Source organism: Rhipicephalus microplus, chromosome 7, assembly GCF_043290135.1.
Source record: "Rhipicephalus microplus isolate Deutch F79 chromosome 7, USDA_Rmic, whole genome shotgun sequence".
Lineage (NCBI taxonomy): Eukaryota > Metazoa > Arthropoda > Arachnida > Ixodida > Ixodidae > Rhipicephalus > Rhipicephalus microplus.
In genome coordinates, this window is record NC_134706.1 from 129,764,543 (window position 1) to 129,784,660 (window position 20,118).

A 20,118-nucleotide genomic window follows, 5' to 3' on the forward strand; every position below is an offset into this window, starting at 1 on the left:
GTGCTAATAATTGGGCATGGAGTATTGTTTTGAAGGCGTCCTACTATCTACGTATACAAAAAAGTGCTTCTCTAAATAATGAGTCAATAAAGAAGCTACAGTTGCTAGTTAGCAAGCTCTTAGCGATGAACATAGCTCGTGCTGCTGGTGATGCTTCAAATTGCCAGTTCACTATAATCACTTAAAAAGAGTGCGAGAACACGGCCCACAGGATATATACACAAGGACGGGTGCTGGGTGTATTGCTCGTTTGTGGTCGCTGTTCTTGCAACATTTAAACCACTGAATCCCATCAGCTTGCTCATATGTGATTGTTACTTCACTAGAATAACCAAATTCACAGATAACACAATCTCGGCGCTAGATGAATTTTTGTAAGTCTTCAATCAATGAATCAATAAATTAGTCAATCAATGAAGAAGCGTTTATTTTATGTCGGTTAGCATGAACATAGATGATGGGTGAAAAACTATTGTTTCAAGAGCCGCTATTTCTATCGACAGGCGCATAACAAAGTTCGGTACAGTAACGCCACTCTGGTAAAAAAAAACAAATATAAATTGTTTTACCAAAAAATATATATATTCTTCGAGAGCATACATGCTGGCAAATGTGAAAACATGCAAGCTAATGTATTTACACTCGGCATCGCACACAATGCCATCTTCAACCACCCTGTGTTGTTCGTCCTTCAACACGCTTGATATTTATAGCTATAAATAGACAAATGCGCTCAAAGAGAGCGTTCACGACTGCTTTCAGCACCTCCGTCGGACGCAACAAGTGTATCGCGTGTTGAGGGCTCTTCCTGAAAAGTCGTTGGCGCCAGCGGCGACAGATGGCGCCGGCAGAGCGCGAGTTGTTCGGGAGTGCCTCGGAGCCGCCGTACTCAATGCTGGCCGAACCACCACCTGAAGCGGGCACATTTCGGCGCTTCTCCTCTCCCTCGCTTCTGCAAGCTATCACCGCCCTGCGTGGTGACCGAGCATCCCGGTGAGCGACACATCTTTCAACATTTCCCTTCGCCCAATATAACTCGCAGGAGGATTGAATGACTGAAAGCCTTTACTCTAATGCGTTTTATGAACTAACCACGTCTCCATTCAGTGAGCAAACGTGAGTTTGCCAGTGGTTGCAGCTTTCTTCAGTTTCGTGACAAGAATAGTATGTTAAGGTATACAGGTGAAGGCCACGTTCAAGTGTTAGGTTGAACACTGATAACACGCGCGGCAATACCTGCCTATAAACTTTTTGTGGCTTATCGAAATGCATTTGGAAATAAGATGCATGCGTCCGTGTCTTACGTCAGAAGTACGCGTTGGAGCACAAGAAGAAAATCCGCTTGAACAGATTGGCAGTTTCTGCGCCTCAGGGTGAGTGAAACATGTGTGATTGATAATCGCTGATGCCATCGAAGTGTTATCACGTCAATCGGTATCACTAATGGTTCTTTTGAATAACTTCTTGCTTGTGAATTTAGTTGACAAGGGTCACTTCTTCTGTTGCTACGATCACTTCAATTAGACAGCTCAATCTTAAGACATCTGCTTGTGTCAGCACATATTGGCTATATCAGGGATACGTTACTCCTTAATGGGCAAAAGAACGATACTCATTGGCAAGAAGCAATTAGGTCGTCTTAGTTTAGAATAAGTTCTATAAACTTGGCGGCCTGTGCTTAGTTGTCCGCACCAGTAACTATGAAATGTTAGAGTGGCTCCATGTGTTACCTCACCCCTGACATCTAGATATAAGGCAACTAATGCAGCACCGGTCGCATTGCTAGAACTGCGGACATCGAACGGCGCTCGGGACTTATAGCCACACGGTTAGACTACACCCATTAAAGGAGGTACCCATAGCAACGACCAGCCACGTTGACACAAGTGGACAGCTGTTGATAACGCCATGTTAGTCACAGCAAAACAAAGGGGAAAAACTGAGTTATCGCTCTCGAGAAAGCGCAGCGTGTTACGTATGTCACTCGGCTATGAGGCAATACCAAGCCCTAATACATGTTTCTGGAAAACCACGCGATAAAGACAGAGAGTCTAAAAAGCGCGCACATATGCCGAGACTCACCGGGGGAGAAGATTCTTTAGATCAATCAGCGCGCGGTACGAATAGGTTTTGCGGGAGAATGTTACAACGCTCTTGACGGCAAAGTAAACACAGCCGCTTGTTTCACTTTCGCATGTTTCTTCGGCGGAAGGAATTGTGCTGGCCCGAAGCCAGAGACTTTGCGAAAAGGAGTTGATGTGCTCGCTCGAGACGGTGACGACTTGTGCTTTCCTGGTGAAAAAAAGAAATAAAACGCGAAGTATTTGTTCTTCCTTATTTTACGAATAAGACTATAACTGACATCAATTATAGCAGTAACTGACAGCGATCACAACAGCATTGTTTAGGTGCCGATTTCAACACAGTTCATGCGACATGAAATCGCTATATGTACACGTGGTTACTATTTCTCTCTTTACGGTGTGTCTTGTACAGAGGACCCAAAACTTCATCAACAAAGGATTGCCACTTTCTGTTCAAGACTTTCTCAATTTCATATGGAAAACGAATAGAAATTGAAAATTGTTTTAAAACATCTCTATCAGTAGTTTTGAAGTCGCACATGTCTATATGCACAATAAACACTTCACTCTGTGAGCCTGAAATAGTTCGCAGCGCTTTTGTATTTAATTGTAAGCAACAAACAATTAAGACATGAGATGCGATTACGCTTCACATTAACTTAATTTTGTGCACGAATACCAAGTGCACCCCCCCCCCCCCCCGCTAGCCAAAATATCATGCGCCCCTATGGATTGCAAACACTTCCATCAGCGATGGTGCCGGGTGTGTTTCTATGAAGGTTGACGAAAGAGAACACATCCTTTTCTTCATAAAAAAGAGAAGCGTTCATCACGCATTCTCTGCAAAAGCGAAACGTTTAGTTCACACAATATTTTGTTCGTATTATCTGAATAATTAGGGTATTTTAGTTTTGACGACCAGTTTCGTCAGCAAACTAAAACTCTTGTTTCAGTAAGCCTTTCATTTGTTTGATTGTCGTGTCACACATGGTTTATTTTTCTTGTCACTGTGCGAATGCATTAAATAAATCGATTGGCTTGTGAGGCCTTAAATGAATAAATATATTTAGGCTGTTATTTTATGTGGTTCATTGATATACGCATTCTTGTATAAATGTTTCGGAGTGGTTAGAAAAAACCGGGATCCTCAGTATTCACGGGGCCTGAATTCTGCATTAAAGCACGCTTGTCTGATTGCTGAAATAGTCGTGTTTTACTTAGCTCCAATCTCTGCTTGCGAGGTTGCAATGGAAGACAAAAGCATGGCCCATGTAGCTCATTTGATTAACAAGTAGTCAATGTAAAGGCTAAAGTCAGCATAACCATCGGGTAACCTGTAACCATTGGGTAAAAACTACTATTAGGTTTCTGTTTTTCAAAGAAAAACTGAAACAAATTAAGGTAATGGTGCGTGAGCCTGGTTTAGAGTGCGTTATTATTTTCGTATACCTAATATATTTGATAGTGCGTTGAGATATTAGTGCGTAGGGGGAGGGAGAGCATGGCTTGCCATTGAGTAGGTAATTTCCAAAGTGGAGACGTTTTAGTACTCTATGATGGCGTCAAACATGCGAATCACGTTTTGAATTTAACAGTTTGAATCAAAGTCATCTGATAAAGATTAATGAATGCATGTTGGACTGTTCATGCGCTTTTTCACGTATCATCATTATCACAATCATCATCAGCCTGACTACGCCCACTGCAGGCCAAAGAGCTTTTTCATGTTCCGCCAGTCAGCTCGGTGCTGTGCTTGCTGCACCTACTTTACACCCGCAAAATTCTTAATCTCATCTGCCCACCTAACTTTCTTTCTCATCCTAACCCGCTTGCCTTCTCTAGGAATTCAGTTAATTCCCCTAATGACCAGTGGTTATCCTGTCTACGTGCTACATGCCCGGCCTATGTCCATTTCCTCTTCTTGATTTTAACTATAATATCCTCAATCCCGGTTTGTTACCTGAAATACTCTGCTCTCTTCTTGTCTCTTAAGATTACACCTACCATTTTACTTTCCATTGTTCACTGCATCGTCCGAATTCAAGCTGAACCCTCTTTGTAAGTCTCCAGGTTAATGCTCCGTAGCTAAGTACCGGCAAGATGCAGCTGTTCTATTACTTCCTTCTGTGGGATAGCGGCAATCTACCTGTCATGATTTGAGAGTCCTTGCCAAATGTGCACCACCCCATTCTAATTCTTCTAGTTACTTCCGTCTCATGGTTCGGCTCCGCGGTTAATACCTGTCCTAAGTAGGCAGTTTTTTATAAGTTCAAGTGCACAATTACTATATCGAAGCACTGTTTTCTTCTGAGGTTGTTGTACGTTACTTTCGTTATCTGCAGAAGTATTTTAAGACCTACTTTCCTTCTCTACTTGTCTAACTCCGTAATCATGAGTTGCCGTTCGTCCCCTGAGCTACTCAACAATGCAATGTCATCGGCGAAGCGCAGGTTATTAAGGTACTCTCCATTAACCAGCTGTTCCCATTCTAGGCCTCTGAAAACATTCTGTAAGCACGCGGTAAACGGCATGGGGAGATTGTATCCCCCTGCCTTACACCCTTTTTGATTGGTATTCTTCTGCTGTCTTTATGAATCACTATGGTAGCAGTTGATCCACTGTCAATTTCTTTAAGGATGTTTATATATGCTTCATCGACACCCTGATTCCGCAGTGTCTGCATGACTGCTGATATTTCTACTGAGTGAAACGCCTCCTTGTATTCTTTGTAGGCTAGGTATAGTGGTTGATTATATTCTGAGCATTTCTCTTTTACCTGATTGATGGCACGAATGTGGTCGATTGTTGAGTAGCCTGTTCAAAATCCTGCTTGTTCCTCAGGTTGATCGAATTCTAATGTTGTCTTAATTCTGTTAGCAATCACCTTTGTACATAGCTTGTATACTACTGAGAGCAAGCTGATCGGCCTGTAATTCTTCACGTCCTTGCCATCTCATTTCTTATGTATTAGGATGATGTTAGCATTCTTCCAAGGTTCTGGTACTCTTCCCGTCAGGAGATACCTCGTAAACAGGGTCGCTAATTTTCTGACACAGTCAGTCCTCCATCTTTCAGCAGATCTGATGTTACTTGATCCTCACCAGCAGATTTGCCTCTTTGTATGCTCTCCAAGAATTTTCTGACTTCTATGATTACGGGGGGGGGGGGGGGGTCATCTGGGTTACTGCTAGTTCGTATATTAAGGTCGTGGTTGTGCTGGCTACTATACAGATCTCTGTAAAACTGGTCTGCTAATTTTAACATCCTATCTATATTGGTTGTTAGTTTGCCTGCCCGGTCCTTTAGTGCATATATCTGCTTTTTGTCTATGCCACGTTTTCTTTTCACTGCTTTGACGCTTTCTCCATTCTTCAGAGCGTGTTCAATTCTCTTCATAATATACCTTACATCAGATACTTACGCTTATTAATCAACTTCGAAAGCTCTACCAACTCTATTTTGTCTGTTGTACTTGAGGCTCTCATGCTTTGACGCTTCTTTATGAGATTCTTCGTTTTCTGGGACAGCTTGCCAGTGTCCTAACTACTGTACCTCCAACTTCAACTGCACACTCCCCAATGATACTCGTGAGGTTATCATTCATTGTATCTAAGCTAAGGCTGTTTTCTTCTATAAGAGCTGAGTACCTGTTCTGAAGTGAGACTCTAAATTCCTGTACGTTTCCTCTCAGGGCTAGCTTATTGATTGGCTTCTTGCATATCAGTTTCTGTCGTTCCTTTTTCAAGTCTAGGCGAATTCGGGGCCACACCATTCTATTGTCACTACATCGAACCTTTCCTCGCACTTGCGTATCCTGCACGATGTCTGGGTGTGCACTCCGTGTAAAGTCTATTTTGTTCTTATTTTCGCCATTAGGGCTCCTCTATGACCACTTATGGGTCACTCGCTTTCGGTAAAAGGTATTCAAAATTCGTAAATTATTGCGTGCTGCGAATTCTACTAGTAGCTCTCCTCTGGCGATTCTAGAACCGATGCCACAATCTCCTACTGCCTGGTCTCCAGCCTGTTTCTTCCCTACTTTTGCATTGAAGTCTCCCATCAGTACAGTATACGGTGTTTTTACCTTACTCATTGACGATTCCACGTATATTTTACCTTCGAATTCAATTTTAAAAGTACGTATACTTCGCATTTTCAAGTTCTACTGTTCCAAGGCGATACTAATATTTTACATTTTTCTTTTCCTGTAACCTATTTTCTTCATGCGTAAAGCGTCGGACGTTGTGTAATCGTAATGATTTGATGTATTTTTACCTCATACATGTATTTAGGCTACTAATTCCAAAGACTCACGTGAAATTCTCTGAATATTTATTTTAGCTGCAACTCACACTTTAAACGTGCATTGTATGGTTCAAAATTTTCTCAAAAGCTTAATAACCCCACATCTGCCTTCGGGTATGCACACGTGTTAATTTCTTGTAGAACTTTATTAGTGTATATAAAGAAACGTGAAAAATTTAGTTTTTATTTCAATGTGAATACTCATGAAGCTTTTCCTTGTAAAATATGAATATGCGAAGACAGCATCATTCTATGAGCACTATCGCACTGTATTTAGAGTACATGCAGTCTTGATAACAATTATGGTAATACTTTTTTTTAACTTCCTTCAAGGTCTTTGCAGTAGTTTCTACCGATTACTCCTCTTTATTCGTGTAAATGATAAAAGAACTCTCCACTTGTGATCTACTGCTGATCCGTTAATTCACTTCGAGAAATTGTGAATTTGTGCACTTGCCAGAGTCAGAGCACAATATTAAATGGCGTGTTGTCTGCTCGTAAAAGAGGCTTGTTCACAATACAAAAAAAATGAAGAACAGCAAATCGCGCTTAAGCACGTGATGCAAGCACCTGCTTTTACATTATGCGATGTGTCCAATTATTTACATTCAGCAAGTGAGTCATGGCCTGAATGTGCCGAGATTTGAGATGCAAGCGTAGCGTAAGCCCTTTTTACAGGACTAAAGCACGTGCACTTGCCCAATGAACCCTGTGGCTCGTGAATTACGCAGTACAACAGCGTAATATTTTGAATCCTTTCACCAGCATTAACACGGGCTAAGTGAATTGTCCGCAAATACTAGTATTATCTATATATAGAAGTATCGCATAAAACCAACTACTTCAAGGCGAGATTTCAAGCTAATTGCCTGTCGCGTTAGTAATTTGAGAACGCTGAGACCATGTTGAAATGGGCGACTCCTGCCACTTTACGCACTGCGTCTACTATGTAATAATATCAAGAGTTTTACTTCCCGAAACAAGAAAAACATTATTAGAAACATTGTAGTGTAGTTCTCCAGAAATTTCAACACTCTGGTGTTGTAACGCTCGCTGACGTCAAACAGCGCATGGACCACTACCATTCTGCCTCCATCTGAAATGCGACCACCCCGGCAGGAATCGAACCCATGACCCTCTTGGTCAGCAGCCGAGTACCGTGCCAGTTGCTCCTGAACAGCGGACTGCTTCATCGGTAAGCACCGCAAAGAACTTCCGAGGGACGTGTTGAATGTGATGCTACGAACCCGCGAGAACTCCCTATGACAGAGCATGCGCAGACAACAGGACCTTGTTTTATTGCACGCAGCCGCCATTTTCACCCGAATAGCCAGGTAGTTTCCCGTTGCGTAAAGGGTAAGAGATGTCTACCCAGTGATTGTTCTAGCTGTCACTCGGATTGAATTTACTTGCGTAAAGCGACTACTTATTCTCCTGCAGCGCAACGTTATCGACCACTTTCACACATACAGGAAATGCTCATGTGAACAACGAGCCAGTGAGAATACGTCAAAGCTTCGCTGTAGAGCAGCGTCAAATAAGTTGCGGAAGTGTAGAAATCCGTGACGCAGGGGCAACGCTCAGCGCTTAACATTCCTCTTTCGTACCACAATTCCACTCAAAGCGAAACCCTCTCCCCTCACGCGCGCACATCAACTCAGACCGGTGGCTTGAATGTCACGTGTTGTTGTTGTTCTCCTATTGTTAGTGGTGCATACCCACTGTGGGGAATTGGCCAACAATCTAGTGGTTTTAAAAGTTACTGTTGTGATTTGGAATGATGGAGGTATAACAGAAAGATTACCGATAGCCTAGGCAAGTGTGGTGCTTAATGTAATGCATACAAATATTTACATAAACAAATTTGTTCTTAGAATAGAGCAATAATCTGATTTTATACGTATATAAATATGTAGACATGTTAGGATAATGAAACTGGTTAATTAGTCAACCTATTAGTTTGATCAATATAGTCCCGGACGGCCGCGCATACTGTAACATTTTTAGAAACCAGAAATGGAAGCACCAAAAGACAAAATGACAGGCAGAGATAAGTCCATGTCAATACCACGTAAAGGTATTTCCAATAGGGTTTTTCGTAATGTGTTAAACCACCTGCAGGTCAAAAAGAAATGGTCTATTGTTTCCAGTTCATCACAAAATGCGAACAGTGTTGAAGGTGCCTGAGCAGACCTGTGTTTATAGAGATTTAGATTTGGTACCCGGCAGCGCAACCTTGTGATAGCTACTTCTTGTTTTCCAGTGCGGCAAAAGTCTCTTCGCCAGGGATATAATAAATGGCGATATTCTGTAGAGTTTGTTAGTGCTGAACCTTTAAAGACTTGCGTAAGCGTACGTCTGCGGAATCGAGCAGCAGTCACATAAGCGGATGATGGACAAAGCGGTAGAATTGGTTCGCTGATTGACGACTTAGCTAAGAAATCGGCTATTTCATTTAAAAACAAACCTTCATGTCCAGGCACCCAAGCTAATCGTACTTTTCTCAAATGCGCATGCACTAGTGCATGGAACGCCCTTGTTACGTGATTATCAGCACCAACAGAAAGTGCCGCACAGAGAGATAGGGAATCTGTTATTATGACAGCTGATGGAATTGCTGTATCTAACTTGCGTAAGGCGAGCACTACTGCCAGAAACTCAGCCACAAAAACGGGTATGAAATCGGGTAGTTGAAGGGAATAAATCCAATTTAAAATCGGGCTGAAAATACCAACCCCTGACTTTTCGTCGTATTGCGATGCGTCTGTAGCAATAATAACGTTTACTGTAATACTGCGCAGGTGATCTTTTAGTAAAACATCCAAAATATTATGGGGAAGTAATTTGGCATTATGAGGAAAAATGTCGTCGAATTGAATTTCTACCGAGGCTGAATTATCACGACTCGGCATGATGTCGCATATACGTACGTTTAGAGCCTCCAGTAAATTTTGACAAATATAATTTCTGGCGTGTGAAATCGCGGCCATCTAGCAGCAAAAAATGATTCCGGGGTGGAAATAAAGGCTGTTTCTGAATGTCGTAATGGTGATTTATAAATTCTTAAGAATGTCTGAACAGTCAGAAGGTGAATTCTACAAGAAAGTGGAGGGACCCTCGATTCGAGATACAACACAATGTTGGCAACTGTTTTGGGAAGGCCAAGGCATAAGCGCAAAGCTTCTCTTTCCAGAAGAATTAGAGGCCGCAACTTGTAAGCTGGAACTCCAGAGAAAAGTACACAACCAAATTCTAAAATAGGACGAAAATACATGTGATATATCATTATTAATGTGTCTCTTTTCATACCTATGCGGTAGTTGCTTAGCCTACGTAATTGCTTAGCCTACGTTTAATTGCTTAGCCTACGGTGGTTGCTTAGCCTACGTTTAAAAACCCATCTTTAAAACAATAAAATTTCCTGTCTGCGAGAAAATTGTGAACCCACACTACTATGTATGATGGAAAATCAAGGTATTCTAATCGATCTACCAAAATACAGTGCTCCACGGTATCATATGCTTTAGCGATGTATAAGGTAACTAAAGCTGCATATTTTTTATGTAGCCGAGCTAATTGAAGCCGACTTTCTAAGTGAACGTGGGCATCCCAAATTGAACAACCAGCCCTGAGCCCAATTTGACAGGGACTTAGAATTGACCTCATGGTAATAAGTTCATTAATTCATATACTGATGATTCTCTCAACCAATTTCACTAAGTTTGATGTCAGTGCGATTGGCCTTATGTTATCCAACGTGTATGCATCATTTTCATTTTTTAGCAACAGTACAAGTTTGGCAAGTTTCCATTCTGGAGGTATCCATGCGTTTTCTAACGAATAATTCACTAGTTCTAGCGAAAGATTACGTGATTCCTGGAGTAAACATTTCAACATAGACTTCGTAATCCCATCTGGCCCGGGAGCCATCCTCGGTAAGCATAATACTGTCTGACTCAATTCAGCTAAAGAAACTCCTGGAAATTCATGCAAGTTTACAAGAACGGACTGAGTAGCCAAACAATTAGCAGTGAAGCGGCATTCTAAACCTTGCGGTATGTCTTCTAGAGAGGTGTTCATTTCTACCGGCGTCAAGACACATGACTGCTACGTTAAAGGTGCTGGCAGTACTTTTCTTGTCTGAAGATAAGCGAACAAAGCACGCTTATTTTTTTTATTTAGAAAGATAACCAAAATGTCTACTGTCATATTCTTCTTTCGCGTGATTCACTGTACGCTTAAATACGCCAGCAAGGAATTGATAGTCCTTCCAGTTGGTTGGGCTCTGATTAAGAAGTTTTTTCCAAGCGGCTTTTCGTCTTCTATAATCGCGCGTACACTCATAGTTCCACCAACGAGAGGAGGATCGTTTTTTGGATGAAATAGAAAATTCGGAATTTTTTCTAGATCCCTCCAGCATTGAACCAATCGTAGATGCAATCTCCAAACTTGGAAATGGCAGAACGGAGGCAGGCTTGAAATTTGCTATGGTTGATGTATGTGCGTTTTGGCTGATCTAAAGTTATTGTTGGACAAGTAATGTCAAAAACTACAGGAAGATGGTCACTGTTAGTTGCCGAATCCAGAACAGCCCTTGACAAAACCTTGATTGCATTGGAGCAAAACGTTAAATCCAACACTGAGCTAGTTTGACCTCGGACAAATGTTACATGACCTTTATTCAGACAGGAGAAGTTGTGATCAATAGTCCATTCCCACAGTCGCCTGCCACAAGAATCTGTCCTTATACCCCAAGACAAATGATGTGAATTAAAGTCTCCTGTGAGTACAATTTTCTTTGTACATGCTACCAAAACGCTGTCAAGATAACGCGTGCTTTGCACACTGGAGGGGAAGTAACAATTTAAAATTGAAAAAGGGTGGTATCCAGGGAGACACAAGTCTAATGCGAATATTTCGCAATCCAAGTCTTACATTCTGAAAGAAATTTTCGCCCTATGGCATAATTTACTTGATACAAGGATCATTAAACCACCACCACGTGATGGGCGATCTAATCAAAAAGAACGAAAACCTGCAAGATGGAAATTCTTATCTGGTATGAGCCAAGTTTCTTGTATAATTATAATATCAAGATTAAAATTATTGCAAAAGTAATGTAAGTCGGTTGAGGCGGAGAATATAGAACGGCAGTTCCACTGTAGTACCCTCAACTGACCTATGGTGTTGAGCGCACCGCAGAGGCGCATGTCACGCCCTTGTTAGCGTCTTCACGCGAAATAGCTGATTCATTCCGTTTAGATTTGGACTTGAGATCGGTGAAGATAGAGGATCTGGTACGTTTATTAGTTCATATATCGAGTTCCATATCTGTAGCAGTACTTGTGCTCGGCTGAGGTGAATGTCGGTCCAAGTGCACCTGTGTTCCTGACTGCTTAGCCTTGCCTGCAGATGCAGAAAGTTCGTCCAACACTACATTGCATAGCTGTGTGCATCGCTGGTAATGTGTAGTACTGGAGGTTCTGTACTAATCTGTACTGTTTGTCCAATCTGACTTGAAAGAATTTCCACTAAACAGTCGGAAAGGTTAGATATGAGTTTATTTATTGCCTTACTCACTGCCTTTTCCACAGCAGTTTCAATAGCCTGCGATAGGTTTGAGTCCACACTGGAAGCGCAGCGCGCTGTAATACCAGAGTATCCAAAAGCCCTGTCTCTAACTATGTCAATGGCTTCCCTTCGAGAACAGCGGTGGCGGTCAATAACTTCTAGGATTTGAACCTCCCGAGAACAAGCGGAACAGTCAGAGTTGTCGGCGCAGTGACTGCCCCCACAGAGACAACACTTTTCCGCTGTTGCAGTACACTTGCTTGAAGGATGGCTCTCTCCGCAGGTGCTACAACAAACGTTAGATTTACATCCTCCCTCACTGTGGCCGAATCTTTAGCAGTTCTTGCACTGAATCGGACGGAAAGCGGGGGGTTCTACTCGGAAGATCACTGGCCATAATTTTATTTCTGACGGGCATTTTGTGCCCACAAATGTCGCGATGACAGATTCGGTTGGTACCCTCTCTTTGTCGACTAGGCGATTATACAGGTAAATTGCAATTATGCCTGCTCCAGAGAGCCTGTCTAGGGTCTCAGCTGGACTCAGCTTGGAATCGACTCCCCGTATAAGGCCTTTGGTACATGCAAGGTGAGGTGGAATAAAAGCACATCCCGGGGTAGCAGCAAAGGAGGTGCATTTGAGAAGATCCTGCATGCAGGTCTGATCCGGCGACCTACACACGATACCTCCTCGCCCAAATGGGCGCACATCTGTGATGGTCTGGAAATGGTTTGAAGTTGTCTTAAGTTTCTTTTGAACCGCCTCAGGGTTTGTAAGTCTGATGAAGCCTCCATTTGTAGGTACCAGTACCACGGGAATGCTGTCATTCAAGACAGAAAGTTAAAACCACTCAATCCTCAGCCAAGAACACCCCAGCAAGTTGAGAACGGGCAAGCTTGAAGGCGAGACGATGTCGCGTGTGATCAAGCTAAACATATTTGCCGGTTTTTTCTGTTAACGCATCAGAAGATAGGGGCAAAAAAAAAAAAAAAGAGACAGGCGAGTGCTTAATTTACACTGTATGTATAAGTACCCAACAACCAACATAGAGCATGTCCGTCGAAAGTAATTTGACACGCGAAAATCAAAGATAGGGCTAAACAGAATGAAAAAAAAATGAATTTGTTATTTGCTAGAGCCACCGAAGGTAGTCTCATCCATTTTTCGCACACAACTTCGTATGAAAGGCTTCCGTAAGATCACAAGTCAGTTTGTCGTTATCTGCGAACGAGACAGTTTTTTTCTTTTTCACACAATGAGCGTGTGAGTTGGCGGCTACTGCGGAAACATTCGCGATGCGGTTTTAGCAGTATCTTTTTTTACGTCCTAAAACCAAGATAAGATTGCTGATTATGAGATGCACCGTTAATGAGAGACAAGATAATTTTGACCACCTGATGATTTTCAACCTGACAGTCTGCAGTAAACGGGCCTCTGCCATTTCGCCTTCATTGAAATGTAACCACGGTGGCTGGAATCGAGCCCATGACTTTTGGGCCAGTAACGTGCCCTACTTCCTGCAAAACTGTGTATCAATGTTTTTCATAAAACAGAGCTCACATAAAAACACCGGAAAGCAAGAGATCAAGACAAGCGCTCACTGATAACTGAAGTTTCTTTGCAGAACCAGAACATATATAAGCAGTTCTTGAAGCCGCAATATAAAGAAATAAAGAAGGGAAAAGAAAAAGCAAGCAAAAAATGAAAAAAAAACGAGAAAAAAAAACACTTGTCTATGCCAATAATTCATTTTCTTTTGGAACACTTGTCTATGCCAATAATTCATTTTCTTTTGGAGATAACAGCATGAACGGGATACTAACACACCTTTCACCTGCCCTCGCCATCTCAGTCGCCTGTGTGTGCCGATGCACGGCCGATGCTCCGCGCTGGCCGAAGGCATGAACAGGTTACTGAATAAAAAAAAATAATACCCAAGCCTTCGGTCTATCCGCCATCTCCGATACATTACCCGGTGCGATCAGAACCTACTCACCGTCTAAGCTGTCTGTAAGCCACAACGAAAAGGGTTATGCAACAAATCGGGTATAATAAACTGATGGCATATATCTTGGCTTTACATCCTTATAATCATCCAGACACGAGGCGCCTCGCGAAAACTCGAACTCAAGAACTCTGCATTTGCTCCTTTCGCTTTATCGTATATCATGTCTTTTTAATAAAGCAATATCTATCTATCTATCTATCTATCTATCTATCTATCTATCTATCTATCTATCTATCTATCTATCTATCTATCTATCTATCTATCTATCTATCTATCTATCTATCTATCTATCTATCTATCTCACAATTAACACGCAATAAAACTTGTTCTGCCTACAGCCGATGTGCAATAATATGAAACATAATTTTCTCACTTCTTTTACAACATTATCACATATACAAAAGAGCACACACTGAAAACGTACTTTTCCGAATCACGAATATTGCCCTCTGAAGTGCCAAAAAAAAAGAAAAAAATTAATGCAGCTTCTTTTACGTAAGGCACTCAAAGCGATTGTCTGCGGGCTCAATGATCTGTGTACTAAACGTTTTCTGTGTAAGATAGAATTCCGATGGTGAGGCAATCATGAATTTCCAAGTAATCTTTTGTTCTTATGCGACATGATACGCCAAATGGCGCGTAAAAGTCATGAACATCGCGGAGTTTGTCGCTTTCCAGATTGCACACGTGAACAATACATTCCAGACCCGCGTTCCCTGAACCAACCTTTTCTGTATTGTCACAGGGTCGTGACGTCACCGAAGGGAGCAGTCAGCGTTTTCAAGGTGACGCACTTTATTTGGCCGAACATGTGGCCGCGTAAAGCAGACTGAAATTACTTCAAGTGATGAATGCTGTACACTCATATCGGGTCACAGAGAGTCGGTCATCGATAAAGTGTTCATCGCTGGATCGCGCCGTTTTTTATATATTCTGCAGTGAACCTCCGAGAACGGCCTTATCACTGGAGCTCGCACCAGCTCTGGAATACACTCGACAGTTCGCGTCCTGAGCGCAATACCAAAGGGCGCCAAAACAAAACCAAATCGGAAGGTGCCACCGTAGTTCCTGTGGCGCCTTCACTATCCTTCCTACAATCCCTTTCTCTTCCTCGCCACTTATTCCTTGAGAAAATACGTGGATTATTAACAATAAATTTTGAACCAGTCGGCATTTCGCACTTTTCGGCTACCTGCGTTCGCATAGCCGCAAATGTATGAATCGAACTGAAATCAGCTTGTTGTGCTCACTATTCGTGCGAGACAAGCCAGGCCGAGTGCGTGATTGCAGTGCAAAGCAAGGTGAGCGATAGTTGCCAACAGACGTCTCTGTCATATCGACCAGTCACAGCTTATTTCACCCTGACGTCGCGTGAAGAGTCATCTGAAGTCACGAATCGTGCGGCAAATACGGGAAACGCCGGGAGAGAATAACGCGATCATTCATCGTAATTTCAGAAGTCGTTTAGGGGACCTTTAACAAGAAAATCCACTGCAACGGGGAAATTTCTCAAGTACTGAAGCGTGTTAAGTGCCGAACATTGTAGGCAGTCCGTGTGGATTAAACCAAGCACATCAAGAGAACACGTGGGGCAATATACCACAAGGTCATTCACACGACATTGTTTACGTTGCTAGATGTACATACACTGCTTCATTCTTTCTGACGCAGCGTTCGTCTATATCGTTTGAAGGTGGTTTTCAAAAGCCACTTTTGTGCTAGTTGGTGTGCGTCGCAATGTGCACCATCACAAGTTAGCGGATATCCCTCCTGAATGTAATACGGGCTACCGCTTTAAGCAGTGGTACCAGCTTATTTTTTTTATTTCTTTGTCAATACTACAACTCTAAAGTAGGGTTTTAGCAGATTGAGTATGTATTTCTTAAGTTAACAACTTTTCAAACACAATAAAAACAGAACGGATTGTATGTACAGGCTTTGGCAAGATAGAAAGAAAGACAAAAAAGAATATTTGCAATAAACAGGCGTAAGGGCGTATAATAAAATAAAATAAGCACTGTGTTCAAGATGACCACTAGCGTAAAAAAAGTGCAGTGGTTCAAATGAAGAACACCACTACATGTAGTAGAATACATACACATATTACTGGAGCTGCGTAGTAAAAATAATCAAGGATGACTGGGAAGCAACATCGTTCTTAAGAATATACCAATCGGTAATTGTACTGAGGAAAAAGAGTATATCATTTTGTTATATTAGGAGGTGAATGGAATCAATGTAAACTCGTGCTTTTTCATTGTGCCATATCCAGTCCAAAAATGAAGTATTCGTCATAATAACTAAGAGAAACAAATGTTTCAAACTCAATACTTTGTTTCTCTGAGTTGGAGTCGGGAGTTTGACTTTTGCTTATAAACATATTATTAAAGTACGACCAAAACTGTTATAAATATATCTAACAGCTCTATTATGAGTTATGTTTCATATATTTATATTCGTTTTAGTGTGACGGTAAAAAATTATTGATGCCTAATCTATAGTAGCTTGAACCATTGCCATCAATCCAATAAAGTGAACGGAAGAAGCGGAAAGGTTGACAGATTCTTTAATATAACAGTGTTTATACTTGCATAATTTTATAACAGTTTTAATATGTCTCATCCAGTTAAGGTCATACGAAATTCAAAGGCTAAGGGACTTGTGGTGTTATACTTCTACACACAAAGAAAAACAATATTCCCTGAATATGTGAACTAAAGAGGGTTAGGCGTGTAAGAAACTTTCACAAAAACGTTCTAATTAAAATAACTCATATCTCCTATTTATCGCAACTACAAATGACCTCTTTAAATGCATCGTTCAAATGGATTTGGTCTGTCTGGTCTTCCATCTCTGTGTACAGGATGCAGTCATAGGCATATAACTTGACATTTACCGGTATACCACGTGAAATATACTTGATAAATAACAAAAATAGAAGTGGCCCGAATACTCAGCCTTGGGGGACACCTGAAACAACGGGTACTGTACGCGAACAATAATCGTCCAAGAAGACGTACTGTTTCCGACTTGAAAGATGAGCGAATGTTCAACTTGGAAGCTTGTATTTTTAAGATTTAAATTTAATTGGAACAATAACTAATCGTTAGAGACCATATCAAAGGCTTTAGCAAAGTTTATGAAAATTTCATATAGGTCTTTCCGGAATTAATTGCTTCTGCGAAATTATGCACTGTAGTTGTTAACTCAGTGCAGGTATAAAATCCTTTCTTGAATCCGTGTTGTGAACATGACCAAATATTGTGTTTATCTAAGGATGAAGAAATATGTTTATGTATATAGGCTCAAGAGGTTCACAGGAAGTTAAACTTAATTAAATTAGGCGAGACTTCTTTAGAGATTTGTGATTTCTACTGTTATGTAGGGGCGTCATTTTCACAGTTCTCCAGTCAACTGCAACTTGATTATTCCGCAGAGATTTAGAAAAGATAAATTTAACATACTTTGAAACCACTGCACATAGCGTTTCAGAAACTCACTTGGTAATCTATCAAGACCTGAAGACTTTTTAACATATAGGCTCAAAAGCAATTTCGAAAATTCCTTTTCACTTATTACAATATCTGTTAGAGGTGGGTTTGTCACATCAAGTGTTTCTTGAACTCAGCCATCCTTCGTAAAAAGAGAGATAACATAATTGCTTAAAATATCAGAAATACCTCAAGAATCACTAGTTTCTACTCCTTCTATTTCAAAAACATCAGTGTTCGCAGTATTAAGAGAAATTCAACTCAAGAACTTCTCGGGAGACAAAGAGATGAAAAGCGGCAATTCTCACTATATTAGCGTTTCTTGTCATACAATACTTTGCTTTCATTCAGAAATCTAGTTCAGAAATTTTCTCTTTGAGAACACCTACGTCTTTAGAGTGCCGTCTTTGATTTCTTAGTCGTTCAAGCCGTCATCGCAAATGGAACGTTTCCCAAGAAATCCAGAGATTCTTTTCTCTTTTTTTGCCATTAGCGGAACAAAACTTTTATTGCACTCATTTCTCAGCTCCTTTAAGCACTTTCACAAATAATGAACTTCAGCGGTGCTACTCAAAAGAGAATAAACTTCAAATGATAGCTCATTCAATTTTGGTGTGTCACATGCACGTGAAAAATTTGGCAATGAAACACCGTTGCAGTTCTCCTTTAAAACAACGACAGAGAGCGTAAGTATCAACGCCTGATGATGTGAAATTTCAGGGAGCACAGAGCAGCAAGCTTAAGCATAGATGGAGCCACTGATAAAAAAATCTAGAATTGAAATAATGTTTGCTGTATAAGAGCATATTCATTAACAATTTGTACCAAGTCAAAAGTAAACCTTATATTCATATTTTTTACCTATTTTAGTTAGATCGTTGCAGAGAAAAAGATAGCCAAAATATATATTGAAGACAGCGAAAAGCGAGAAGTACACGGAAAGCAGAATGAAGCACGGTTGATTTACGATGGGGTTGGCTTTAGGCAACCTATATAGAGATAGATAACAATGCTGCAGCAGTTTAACTTACGCAGCTAGTTGATTTCATTTTCTCCACTACTGCATGCAAACATTTGTATTTTACAATGAAAATTAAAGGGAGCTTTGACTGCAATACTAGCAAGTGCGTCTATCTACTGGAATGCTCAGTTTGCAAATTTAGAAATATAGATCAAACTGAAAAGCCATTAGATAACGTTTCAATAACAACAAGTCACACGTGAGAACATATTTTATTCTGCCCCTTTTAGAGCACGTCACGTTACCGGGGAATTCGCTTGACCAATTAACGACAACGATATTGGAATCTGCTTTTCGACCACACCGCGAAAGAAAAGTGAGCAAATCCTTTCTTAACTAAAATTCAGGGTCGTATCATGCGTTAATAATGAAAGCGCTAGGAAGCTGATATTCCTTACCATGTATAAGATGAGCTATTCTCCCATACACCAGCTAAATAAACGCCTTTTCACACTTTCCCTTATTGGTTTAGACCTGTTCCCACCGGCTCAAGTGGCGCACATTCTTGAGTTAGTTTTTACTACTCTCATTGTTCCTTACTTTATATTTCACCTTTTATTTTCTTGCTCTTTACCCTTGTGATTGTTAGCACACTTCATTTGTTAAACACGTTCAATATAAATTTTCATCGTTAAAAATACAATTCTTGGCAAACTTCGGCAAATTAGTGCAGTATCTATCTATCTATCTATCTATCTATGTATCTATCTATCTATCTATCTATCTATCTATCTATCTATCTATCTATCTATCTATCTATCTATCTATCTATTTATCTATCTATCTATCTATCTATCTATCTATCTATCTATCTATCTATCTATCTATCTATCTATCTATCGGCCTACGACATTTAGTTCTCCTAGCCGTCTCGATAATGGTATTGATACCAAAATTTTTAAGGCATAACATGATTGTATGACGAGCCTAATTGACTACTCATGAGATGAAAATCATGATATGTATGCCGTGGATGTTATGATTTATATTTCATGGTTTTGCTGCTCTTGCAATGGTTTCGTTCACATAACATATTGCAAAACTGGTGTCGTATGACATGACTACCTTGCGAAGATAAGTCGCAAACCCTAACGTGGAAATTATGACATGTATGTCATGTAAGTCTTGACTACACTTCAAGCTCATGATGAGCTCACGGCCGTTTTGTTGGGTTCACATATACCAAATGTGGTATTACGTGACGTGAATGGACGACGAAGGTATATGACTGGTGCTAACATGATAATCACGAGATGCGTGTCATGTAAGAACACGACTACATTCCATGCTCATGATGTGCTCGCGGCTATTTCACTTGCTTCATATGTACCAAATTTGGTATTAGGTGACGCCAACGTACGACGAAGGTAAATATGACGAAGGTAAAACGAAGGTAAACATGATAATCATCACATGCGTGTCTTATAAAACATGACTACATGCTACGCTCATAGCGCGCCCGCGGCCGTTTCGCTAGCTCCACATTTATAAAATTTCGTATCACCGACGTAAATGGATGACGAAGGTAAGTGGCACATCCAAACAATATAATCATGATATGCTTGCCATTTAAAACGTGATTACATGCTATGTTCATAGCGTGCTCGCGACCCTTTCGCTCACTCGGCATATACCAAA

At 40.9% G+C, this 20,118-nt stretch overlaps 1 protein-coding gene across 1 annotated transcript in view; it reads left to right on the plus strand.

Annotated features, from left to right (window-relative positions):
* Positions 1–910: 910 nt before the first annotated feature.
* LOC142767625 (guanylate cyclase 32E-like) overlaps positions 911–20,118 on the plus strand; it is a 353,448-nt gene continuing 334,240 nt past the window's right edge. The window contains exon 1 of the mRNA XM_075869693.1: positions 911–993. The gene's annotated coding sequence lies outside the window, so the exon portion shown is untranslated. The remainder of the gene's footprint in view (positions 994–20,118) is intronic.